This window comes from Carassius gibelio, chromosome A2, assembly GCF_023724105.1.
Source record: "Carassius gibelio isolate Cgi1373 ecotype wild population from Czech Republic chromosome A2, carGib1.2-hapl.c, whole genome shotgun sequence".
In the NCBI taxonomy this organism is placed as follows: Eukaryota; Metazoa; Chordata; class Actinopteri; order Cypriniformes; family Cyprinidae; genus Carassius; species Carassius gibelio.
The window spans coordinates 11,434,620-11,447,950 of record NC_068372.1 but is presented as its reverse complement, the minus strand read 5'-3'; the positions used below and the strand labels follow the sequence as shown (position 1 = coordinate 11,447,950).

At 37.0% G+C, this 13,331-nt stretch overlaps 1 long non-coding RNA gene across 1 annotated transcript in view; it reads left to right on the top strand.

The window, feature by feature from the left end:
• The window catches only part of LOC128026553 (uncharacterized), a 91,987-nt gene extending 84,978 nt beyond the window's left edge, over positions 1–7,009 (top strand). Inside the window, exon 3 of the long non-coding RNA XR_008186451.1 lies at positions 4,756–7,009. This is a non-coding gene — a long non-coding RNA (uncharacterized LOC128026553). The remainder of the gene's footprint in view (positions 1–4,755) is intronic.
• The last annotated feature ends 6,322 nt before the right edge of the window (positions 7,010–13,331 follow it).

Genomic DNA, 13,331 nt, shown 5'->3' with positions numbered 1-13,331 from the left:
GTCACTGTTGGTAATGTGTGTGTGTGTGTGTGTTAAGTGCATTAGGTGTGAATCTATCAGGGTGCATTTAGTCTCCAGCGCCAACATTTTACAGAACTGCCACTTTCCTGGAGTCTCCAGAATTACTCGGTGTCAGGCTCTGAGAGACTTAAGATTCCAAAAAATGATTTAATTAGAATACCATGAAGTATTGTGAAATACTATATATTAAGACTTTATATATAGGCTTAATGAACAGATTAGAGTGACTCGTGAAGGACCAGCACCACCTCCTCTTGTCCGATGGTTTGAGTAATATATCTACCAGAATCTGGGATTAAGATTTAGGAGCTCATTTTTATTCCACCTCCTTTCCTGAAAGTCTGTCTTGCAGAATTGACTAAAAATTAATCTTCACATTAATTCCTAATTATTTTCTAATTCTTTTTGTCAGTTCTTCTTGACCTGTTTTTTTTTCTTCTTTTCTGACCTCATGACCCAGTCAGCATTTTTTGTACAATGGTCAAGTCTTAACTTATCCATTTCTGTATTGCATTTGTGTTTGATATTTCTCATGGGTATTTCATAATTTTCGACTTTACAGTTTGAGTTAAAACTCTATTTTAGCGCATTTCATCTGTAAAAGAAAACAAGCCTAATAATTCTACACATATGAATATAAGGAGTTTTTCTCTTCCAGCTTTCCTGGACTATTGTATAGCACTCATAAATCATTAAATAAAAAATAATGGTAGTTATTAAGATTGATATGGTTTGGAATTGGTAAAATGTACTTGGAAAAAAATCACAATAAAACTATTTTTTTCATGTTTAAGTTTGGAATATTAACTGACATGAATGAATGCTATATAAATATTGTTCGTGTTAACATAATGTTTATAAATGAAATCTTATTGTACAGTGTTACTAAAGTTATATATATATATATATATATATATATATATATATATATTGTTCTGTGAATGTGATTTTAAAGTCTAGATGATTCGGATTAACCCTTTAACTGCCGTATCCTTTAAAACCTCACTGCCAGAGGGATATTGTGAATGCATGTGCCCGCTGGGCACAGTTTACCTGATGCCACGGGGGGGTTATGGCATTGGTGGCTTGAGCCCTGCATCGCTGCTTGCAGCTATATTTATTATTATTATTATTATTTTTTTTCTGAAACTTTCTCGAAAAGTCATGAAACTTGGCACACACGTCAGAGCTGGAAAAATATTAGGTATGCAATGGTTTGCTAAGGTGGGTGTGGCAAAATGGCTCGACAGCGCCACCTATAAATTTTCAACGAAGTGCATCTTGAGCTACGTTTCACGTACTTGTATGAAAATCGGTACACACATGTAACACACCAATATCTACAAAAAAGTCTCTTGGTACGAAATCCAAATTCCAACAGGAAGTCAGTTATTATTTTTTTTCTCATCCAAAATTTTGTCATTTTTGCCATTTCCGGAGGTTGTACTTTAACGAACTCCTCCTAGAGATTTATTCAGATCAACACCAAAGTTTGTCAGTGTAATCTAAAGGCCTTTGCGATGTTAAATTGCGAAGATCTAGAGTTTTCGTTTGAGGGCGTGTCTGTGGCGGCTTGGCGAATTTCGATGTTTCGCCATGAAAAATGAAGTTGCTATAACTTAGACATAAAATGTCCAATCTGCACCAAACTTCACATGTTTGATAAGACTCCTGACCTGAACAGATCAACATTCCCAAATTTAGTTATAGTCATAGCGCCACCTGCTGGCAACAGGAAGTGAATGCCTTACGCTGCAATGAACTACTCCTAGAAATCTAATAAAATCTAAATTGTGTTATGGTCAGTTTAATCTAAAGGCCTTTGCGATAGTGAATTGTGATTATCTTGAGTTTTCGATAAAGGGTGTGTCCTTGGCGACGTGACAAAGTTTGATGTCTCGCCATGAGAATAAAATTTGTAACTCAGGCATAAAATGTCTGATCTTCCCCAAACTTCACATGTTTGATAAGAGTCCTGGCCTGAACACAACTGAAGGCCAATATTCCATTGGGTGTGGCGAAATGGCTCCATAGCGCCACCTATACATTTTCAACGGAGTGCACCTCGAGCTATGTTTCACGTGCATTTACAAAAATCAGTACACACATGTAACACACCAATACCTACAAAAAAGTCTCTTGGTACGAAATCCGAATCCCAACAGGAAGTCGGTTATTTAGAATTTTCTCTGCAAAATTGGCGTTTTTTTTGCCATTTTCAGGGGTTGTACTTTAACGAACTCCTCCTAGAAATTTATTCCGATCAACACCAAACTTGGTCAGTTAAATCTAAAGACCTTTGCAATGTTAAATTGCGAAGATCTTGAGGTTTCGATAAAGGGCGTGTCCATGGCGGCCTGACAAATTACGATGTTTCACCATGAAAAAGGAAGTTGCTGTAACTCAGACATACAATGTCCAATCTGCCCCAAACTTCACATGTTAGATAAGACTTCTGCCCTTAACAGATCTACATGCCCATATTTAGTTATAGTCATAGCGCCACCTGCTGGCAACAGGAAGTGACATGTTTTATGCTGCCACAAGCTACTCCTAGAAATCTTTTGACAGAAATGTAATTTTTTTTGTGGTCAGTCTAATCTAAAGGCCTGTGCAATGTTAAATTATGGAGATCTTGAGTTTTTGTTAAAGGGCGTGTCCATAACGCCTTGGCACAATTTGATGTCTCGCCAAAGCAAGAGAAGTTGTTGTAACTCAGGCATAAAATCTTCGATCTTCCCGATACACATATTCGATAAGAGTCCTTCCCTAAACACATCTGAAGGTCAATATTCCATTAAAATGATAGCACCACCTGCTGGCAACAGGAAGATTGGAACATATATGGAATATAATTTGATATATTCCAATTATATTTATGACTTTAAATGCATATTTCTCGCCGTTCACCTTTTTACTAATGCCACTCGCTGGCGGGGAGCCCGGGTGCGAGGGCCCGTTCATCGCTGCTTGCAGCTTTAATTAGGGCCCGAGCACCGATGGTGTGAGGACCCTATTGGAATTGCTCCGTTTATTAGGGCTCAAGCCCGAAGGGGCGAAGAGCCCTATTGTTCTTCTAAGGATTATTCTTCTTCTTATTATTTTTTTTATTTTTTATTAAACCTTCCGGGGGTTTTTAGGGGCCTTAACATGCTCAAAAACTCTTGAAAATTGGCACACACGTTGGAATCTGCGGCCATCAGGATGCTGCAGAGGCTGGGACCCGGGCGTGGCACAGGGACTCTACAGCGCCCCCTGGAACACCTTCAGAAATCTTGAACCATAGCTCACACACACTTGCATGTATTTATATGAAACTCGGTACACTTATAGATCTCATTGAGCCGAACAACTTTCACACTTTATGTCTTAGGCTCCGCCCAACAGGAAGTCAGCTATTCAGGGCTGTTTAAAAAAAGCATGCTCTGGAATTTGAAATACTCCTCTGAGGTTTTCAACCCGTTCGTCACGAAACTCGGTGAACATGATCTCAAGACATTGGGGATGAAAAATTGCGAGGGGATTTTTGATATCTCGAACGGTTTGCCCGTGGTGAGGCGTTGAAATTATGGCGAGAAATGAGAAACAGGAAATGTCTAATAACGTCCAAATACATTTCCTGAATTTGATCAAACTTCATTGGTTTGTTCGTTGTATGATACAGATCGTATATATGTGACTATTAAGAGTCAATGTTATAGCGCCACCAACTGGCAGCAGGAAGTGAGTCATTTTCAAAATGTTTTGAATTCAGCATCTTATTTTTACTCAATTTCCTTAAAACTTCATCAGAATAATGACAAAACATGGCCGATGTAAATCTGTTGTGGGGATATTGATATCTAATATGGCGTTGCCATGGCAACGTGTCAAACTTGAATGTTCTGTTATGATGAGTTTGAGGCAGACAACAACCTCAGATTTACATGAATCTCAAAACACATATCAGTATTAGTGATAGCTAGACAATGGCAATAGCTTTTAAAAGGGCGTGAAGGAGGCACGCTATAGCGCCACCTTTTGTCAAAAGTGGGGGGGTTAGTTTTAGCTACAGACACAAAACTTGGTACATAAATTGTTCTAATCAAGACGGACAACTTTCTAATTCACAGTCATAAGCTACGATCAACAGGAAGTCGGCTATTTTGATTTGAATGTGTATTTTTGAGATTTTACAGTTGTGAATTAATGCATACTCCTCACAGGGGAAGTACACTATACACACCAAACTTTGTCTACATGAAGAAAAACCATTGAGGAACTTAAATTGCGAACGGATTTTGGTTAGCTTGAACGGTTTTGTCGTGGTGAATTTTTGAAATGACAGTAAAAAGTGAAACATTAATTGTCTTGTATGTTTAAATTGCAGCTTCCAAACACTTCAAAGCATTTTTTTATTCAAAGATCAAATCATTCTGAGGAAATATGCATAGTTTCACGACTTTACAACACTGTATGGATAAAAGAAAATTAAAAAACTGTCAGACTTCTCAACTGACATGATCTCACTCTGTCCACCCTGTCTGTGTGAGGGAAGGGAGGGGGAGAGGGAGGGGGAGTGTGAGGGGGTTGGTGACTGTGACAGTGTGTGTGGACTGTAGGGAGGGGCTGTCTGGCAGAGAGAGAGAGAGAGAGACCTAATCATCCCTTTAATAATCAGGAAAAATATCTGTATTTTAAATTGTTATTGTTTTTGTTGTTGCTAATGGTGGTGTTTTTTTCCTTTCATTACAGGTTAAGAAATCTCTTAGGCCTTATCCTTTTCTGACAGTTTTAGGGATTTAAAAACATCCTAAGAACCCTAATTTGTGCTGCAAATAATAATTTCAAACTCATTTGATACTGACCTATGACAACATGTGACGTGACATTTATTAATCTCATGGATGTAACAGTAAAACTCTTCAACTGACAGATAAAGCTGCAATGCAAGCAAAACTATTTCACAAATGCTTATAGGTCATTAAAATCATTACAAAACACTAATACATTATTTAAGGATTTGGTAACACTGTAAAATAATGTCTAATTTGTTAACATTAGTATATGCAATGGTAACACTTTATAATAATTGCACTCATTAGCTAAGCTTTAGTAAATAGTTCATGATTATAAAGCCTTTTCCCTTAATAATAGTCATTATTAAGCAGTAATACATCTATAAATAAATTGTTCTTGGTTTAAAAGCACATATATTACAAAGGAGATTAAAGTCTCAGTTGTCTTATAAAATAAATAAATAAACACAACCCAGTTTGATTCAGAATTCAGAAATATTTATTTCAAGATGCAATAAAAGGAAACTGTACACTTGAATAGCTTTTATGCGATTCTTGAAGGATTAGCATCACCTCCTCTTGTAAGATCGTTTGAGGAATATATCTTCCAGATAGTACCGCCGCTCCCTATATGCATAGTATGCAGTCTTCGTAGGGCACCAACTCCAAGAGGGGGCACCATCCCAGTTGCTCAACAAAAAAAACAAAAAAAAAAACATGCGCCATTCTCCCATCCGCGCTCGCGACCGCTCACACCTCATGTTTGCGGCTGAATGTTCGTAATTGATGGATGGACATCTATGCCTGGGTATAGGACATCAGCAATCCGGAACAGAGAAAAGAAAACTAAAGAAAATAAAACAGGCATAAAGTTGTCTTGACATTGGACTTTCTAGAGTCTCAAATTTAGGGCCGGTCTCTAAAGTTACATGTGATATTGTTATACACTTTTCTAACGTCAGTAGCATTTGACGAGAATGACTTACAGTCATAAAAACAACTGTAATTGTTCATCTAGGTGACAGCTATAATGCACAATTAAATTGAATGTTTGATATTTATTACAACAAACTGTAAGTCATATGCAGAGATGTATAAAGTACTAGAGACCCATACTTGAGTAAAAGTACAAGTGCTCTATCAAAAAAGTGACTTGAGTAGAAGTAGAAGTGCTCTTTAAGCACCACACTTAAGTAGAAGTACTAAAGTATTCAACATTTTTTGTACTTAAGTATTGCAAGTAGTCTATTTTAAAATGTACTACTCAAGTACTGAAAGTAAAAGTAGAAGTATTGTGTTATGTAGCTATTAAAGAAAATAGTCAAAAGTTTGAACATATTGTTTTTACTATTTCAAATGATTAACCTAAAGGACAATAACAATTCCTTTGACTAACTTCTTGTAAATAAAAAACGGTTAGTAGGGTCAGTTAGCCCAATTTGCAAAATGATGTCATTGATAACTTACCCTCATGTTGTTTCAAACCCATAAGACATCAGAGGGTCATTTAGAATTTTTTGAAGCATCCAAAATACATTTTGGTCCAAAAATAGCAAAAACTACGACTTTATTCAGCATTGTCTTCTCTTCCATGTCTGTTGTAAGAGTTAAAAACAAAGCAGTTTGTGATATCTGGTTCGCGAACGAATCATTCGATGTAACCGGATCTTTTTGAAACAGTCCACCAAATCGAACTGAATCGTTTTAAACAGTTCGCGTCTCCAATACGCATTAATCCACAGATTAATTAAGCTTAACTTGTTTAATGTGTCTGACACTCCCTCTGAGTTAAAACAAACCAATATCCCGGAGTAATTCATTGACTCAAACAGTACACTGACTGAACTGCTGTGAAGAGAGAACTGAAGATGAACACCGAGCCGAGCCAGATAATGACTCGTTCACGAGTCAAGAACCGTTTCTGTCAGACGCGTCCGATTCGTGAACCGAGGAGCTGATGATACTGCGCATGTGTGATTTAGCGTGAAGCAAACCGACACACAGAGCGTCTGAACTGAACTGATTCTTTTGGTGATTGATTCTAAACTGATTCTGTGTTAATGTTATGAGCCCATGTGCAGTCAACGCCAATGACGCCATTGCATCGAGCGCAAAAGAATCAGTGAACTGTTTTCTTCAACTGGTTTATTGAATCGGAACTGTCAGAAAGAACTAACGTTACTGGTCATCCGAGAACCGATGCAACCGGCTCTTGACTCGTGAACGAGTCATTATCTGGCTCGGCTCGGTGTTCATCTTTCTCTTCACAGCAGTTCAGTCAGCACGCGCAGTATCGCTTGATTCGCTCAATGATGTGGCAGCTTCATCAAACCTGCCATCTACAGTTCTGGCAGTGGTTTGTAATGGAATGATTCGTAACATTATTATAATTGTAACGAGTAACGATGCAGCACATAAAAAAAATATCGGAGTAAAAGTATTAAACTCAGCGAAAATATGTACCGAAGTAAAAGTGGAAGTAGGAGAAAAAAATAATACTCTAGTAAAGTACAGATACCGCCTTTTAGTACTTAAGTACAGTAGTGAAGTAGTTCTACTTCGTTACTATACATCTCTGGTCATATGTAAATTATGCTACTTTTTCACATGGGCTCAAATGCAAATTTGAAGCTCAATAGCATTTGAGAAGAAAGACTTGCAGTCATAAAACAATTGTAATGTGTTCATATAGGTGTCAGCTACAATGCACACCTTATACATTTTTTATAAATATTAAAATAAAGTGTTACTAAAGTTATATATATTGTTCTGTGTATGTGATTTCAAAGTCTAGATTGGTCGGATTAACCCTTTAACTGCCGCATCCCTTAAAACTTGATTGTCAGAGGGTTACTGTAAATGCTTATGCCCGCTGGGCACAGTTATCCTGATGCCACCGGGGTGGCGTTGCACTGATTGCTTGAGCCCGACATCGCTGCTTGCAGCTATATTTCTTCTTCTTATTATTATTATTTTTTTTTTTTTATTAAACCTTCCGGGGGTTTTTGGGGGCCTTAACATGCTCAAAAACTCTTGAAAATTGGCACACACATTGGAATCTGCGGCCATCAGGACGCTGCAGAGGCTGGGACCCGGGCGTGGCACAGGGGCTCTACAGCGCCCCCTGGAACACAGTCAGAAATCTTGAACCATAGCTCACACACACTTGCATGTATTTATATGAAACTCGGTACACTTATAGATCTCATAGAGCCGAACAACTTTCACACTTTATGTCATAGGCTCCGCCCAACAGGAAGTCAGCTATTCAGGGCTGTTTAAAAAAAGCATGCTCTGGAATTTGAAATACTCCTCTGAGGTTTTCAACCCGTTCGCCACGAAACTCTGTGAACATGATCTCAAGACATTGGGGATGAAAAATTGCGAGGGGATTTTTGATATCTCGAACGGTTTGCCCTTGGCGAGGCCTGGAAATTATGGCTAGAAATGAGAAACAGGAAATGTCTAATAACATCCACATACATTTCCTGAATTTGATCAAACTTCATTGGTTTGTTCGTTGTATGATACCGATCGTATATATGTGACTATTAAGAGTCAACATTATAGCGCCACCAACTGGCAGCAGGAAGTGTATCATTTTCCAAATGCTTTGAATTCAGCATCTTATTTTTACTCTATTTACTTAAAACTTCATCAGAATAATGACAAAACATGGACGATGTAAATCTGTTGTGGGGATATTGATATCTGATATAGTGTTGCCATGGCAACGTGTCAAACTTGAATGTTCTGTTATGGTGAGTTTGAGGCAGACAACAAGCTCAGATTTACATGAAACTCAAAACACATATCAGTATTAGTGATAGCTAGACAATGGCAAAAGCTTTTAAAAGGGCGTGAAGGAGGCACTCTATAGCGCCACCTTTTGTCAAAAGTGGGGGGGTTAGTTTTAGCTACAGACACCAAACTTGGTACATAAATTGTTCTTTTCAAGACGGACAACTTTTTAATTCACAGTCAATAGCTACGACCAACAGGAAGTCGGCTATTTTGATTTGAATGTGTATTTTTGAGATTTTACAGTTGTGAATTAATGCATACTCCTCACAGGGGAAGTACACTATACACACAAAACTTTGTCAACATGAAGAAAAAACATTGAGGAACTTAAATTGTGAACGGATTTTGGTTAGCTTGAACGGTTTTGTCGTGGTGATTTTTTGAAATGACAGTAAAAAGGGAAACATTAATTGTCTTGTATGTTTAAATTGCAGCTTCCAAACACTTCAAAGCATTTTTTCATACAAAGATCAAATCATTCTGAGGAAATATGCATAGTTTCACGACTTTACAACACTGTATGGATAAAAGAAAATTAAAAAACTGTCAGACTTCTCAACTGACATGATCTCACTCTGGCCACTCTGTCTGTGTGAGGAAAGGGAGGGGGAGAGGGAGGGGGAGTGTGAGGGGGTTGGTGACTGTGAATGTTTGGTGACTGACAGTGTGTGTGGATTGTAGGGAGGGGCTGTCTGGCAGAGAGAGAGAGAGAGAGAGAGACCTAATCATCCCTTTAATAATCAGGAAAAAAAAAAAAATCTGTATTTTAAATTGTTATTGTTTTTGTTGTTGCTAATGGTGGTGTTTTTTCCTTTCATTACAGGTTAAGAAATCTCTTAGGCCTTATCCTTTTCTGACTGTTTTAGGGATTTAAAAACATCCTAAGAATCCTTATTTGTGCTGCAAATAATAATTTCAAACTCATTTGATACTGACCTATGACAACCTGTGACGTGACATGACATTTATTAATCTCATAGATGTAACAGTAAAACTCTTCAACTGACAGATAAAGCTGCAATGCAAGCAAAACTATTTCACAAATGCTTATAGGTCATTAAAATCATTACAAAACACTAATAAATTATTTAAGGATTTGGTAACACTGTAAAATAATGTCTAATTTGTTAACATTAGTAAATGCATTGGTAACACTTTATAATAACTGCACTCATTAGCTAAGCATTAGTAAATAGTTCATGATTATAAAGCCTTTTCCCTTAATAATAGTCATTATTAAGCAGTAATACATCTATAAATAAATTGTTCTTGGTTTAAAAGCACATATATTACAAAATAGATTAAAGTCTCAGTTGTCTTATAAAATAAATGAATAAACACAACCCAGCTTGATTCAGAATTCAGAAATATTTATTTCAAGATGCAATAAAAGGAAACTGTACACTTGAATAGCTTTTGAGCGATTCTTGAAGGATTAGCATCACCTTCTCTTGTACGATGGTTTGAGGAATATATCTTCCAGATAGTACTGCCGCTCCCTATATGCAGAGTATGCAGTCTTCGTAGGGCACCAACTCCCAGAGGGGGCACCATCCCAGTTGCTCAAAAAAAACAAAAAAAAACATGCGCCATTCTCCAATATGTGCTCGCGACCGCTCACACCTCATGTGTGCGGCTGAATGTTCGTAATTGATGGATAGACATCTATGCCTAGGTATAGCACATCAGCAATCCGGCACAGAGAAAAGAAAACTAAAGAAAAAAAAAACAGGCATGAAGTTGTCTTGACATTGGACATTCGAGAGTCTCAAATTTAGGGCCGGTCTCTAAAGTTACATGTGATATTGTTATACACTTTTCTAACGTCAGTAGCATTTGAAGAGAATGACTTACAGTCATAAAAACAACTGTAATTGTTCATCTAGGTGACAGCTATAATGCACAATTAATTTGAATGTTTGATATTTATTACAACAAACTGTAAGTCATATGTAAATTATGCTACTTTTTCACATGGGCTCAAATGCAAATTTGAAGCTCAATAGCATTTGAGAAGAAAGACTTGCAGTCACAAAACAATTGTAATGTGTTCATATAGGTGTCAGCTACAATGCACACCTTATAAATTTTTTATATATATAAAAATAAAGTATTACTAAAGTTATATATATATATTGTTCTGTGTATGTGATTTCAAAGTCTAGATTGGTCGGATTAACCCTTTAACTGCCGCATCCCTTAAAACTTGATTGTCAGAGGGTTACTGTAAATGCTTATGCCCGCTGGGCACAGTTTTCCCGATGCCACCGGGGTGGCGTTGCACTGATGGCTTGAGCCCGACATTGCTGCTTGCAGCTATATTTAGGGCTCAAGCCCGAAGGGGCGAAGAGCCCTATTGTTCTTCTAAGGATTATTCTTGTTATTATTATTTTTATTTTTTATTAAACCTTCCGGGGTGTTTTGGGGGCCTTAACATGCTCAAAAACTCTTGAAAATTGGCACACACATTGGAATCTGCGGCCATCAGGACGCCGCAGAGGCTGGGACCCGGGCGTGGCACAGGGGCTCTACAGCGCCCCCTGGAAGACAGTCAGAATTCTTGAACCATAGCTCACACACACTTGCATGTATTTATATCAAACTCGGTACACTTATAGATCTCATTGAGCCGAACAACTTTCACACTTTATGTCATAGGCTCCGCCCAACAGGAAGTCAGCTATTCAGGGCTGTTTAAAAAAAGCATGCTCTGGAATTTGAAATACTCCTCTGAGGTTTTCAACCCGTTCGCCACGAAACTCGGTGAACATGATCTCAAGACATTGAGGATGAAAAATTGCGAGGGGATTTTTGATATCTCGAACGGTTTGCCCGTGGCGAGGCATGGAACTTATGGCGAGAAATGAGAAACAGGAAATGTCTAATAACATCCACATACATTTCCTGAATTTGATCAAACTTCATGGGTTTGTTCGTTGTATGATACCGATTGTATATATGTGGCTATTAAGAGTCAACGTTATAGCGCCACCAACTGGCAGCAGGAAGTGTGTCATTTTCCAAATGCTTTGAATTCAGCATCTTATTTTTACTCGATTTACTTAAAACTTCATCAGAATAATGACAAAACACGGCCGATGTAAATCTGTTGTGGGGATATTGATATCTGATATAGTGTTGCCATGGCAACGTGTCAAACTTGAATGTTCTGTTATGGTGAGTTTGAGGCAGACAACAAGCTCAGATTTACATGAAACTCAAAACACATATCAGTATTAGTGATAGCTAGACAATGGCAAAAGCTTTTAAAAGGGCGTGAAGGAGGCACTCTATAGCGCCACCTTTTGTCAAAAGTGGGGGGGTTAGTTTTAGCTACAGACACCAAACTTGGTACATAAATTGTTCTTTTCAAGACGGACAACTTTCTAATTCACAGTCATCAGCTACGATCAACAGGAAGTCGGCTATTTTGATTTGAATGTGTATTTTTGAGATTTTACAGTTGTGAATTAATGAATACTCCTCACAGGGGAAGTACACTATACACACCAAACGTTGTCTACATGAAGAAAAAACATCGAGGAACTTAAATTGCGAACAGATTTTGGTTAGCTTGAACGGTTTTGTCGTGGTGATTTTTTGAAATGACAGTAAAAAGTGAAACATTAATCGTCTTGTATTTTTAAATTGCAGCTTCCAAACCTTTAAAAAACATTTTTAATTTAGAAAACCAGTGATTCTGAGGAAATATGCATAGTTTCATGACTTTACAGCACTGTATGATTAAAAGAAAATTAAAAAACTGTCAGACATCTGATCTCACTCTGTCACTCTGTGTGCTGACTCTGTGTGTGTGTGTGAGTGTGAGTGGGGGAGGGGTGTGAGCTGAGTGGCAGACAGACAGAGAGAGAGAGAGAGAGAGAGAGAGAGACTTAAACATCTCTTTAATCACCAGAAAAAAACTGTATTTTAAATAGTTATTTTTTTGTTGTTGTTGCTAATTGTGCTGTTATCATTACATCTTAAGAAATATCTTAGGCCTTATCCTTTTCTGACAGTTTCAGTGATTAAAAAAAAATCCTAAAAAACCTTATTTGTGCTGCAAATAATAATTTCAAACTCATTTGATACTGACCTCTGTCACCCTGTGACATGACATTTATTTGAATTTACATAATCTCAAGGATGTAACAGTAAAACTGTTCAGCTCACAGATGAAGACTAAGCTTTAATGCAAGCAGAACTATTTCACAAATGCTTATAGGTTAATGAAATCATAACAAAACACTTTTAAATTATTTAAGGATTTGGTAACACTTTAAAATAATGTCTCAATTGTTAACATTAGTAAATGCATTGGTAACACTTCATAATAGCTGCAATTCTTAGCTAAGCATTAGTAAATAGTCAGTTCATGCTTTATATAGCCTTCTCCCAAAATTAATATTTTAGTAAGCATTTTATAAATACAGCTATAATTAAATTGTTCATGGTTTATATGCACATTTATTTTGAGGAGATTAAAGGCTGTAATCTCCCTAAAAAAAATGTAAAATAAAAAATAAAATAAATAAAATAAACAAACACAGAACTCATAAATATTTATTTCAAGATGCAATAAAAGAAAACTGTACACTTGAATTTATATATATATATATATATATATATATATATATATATATATACACACACACACAATTGCATAAGTTTATATTTAAAAATGTTTAGCAAGTGTACAGCTAATAATAATAATAATGCATTTTATTT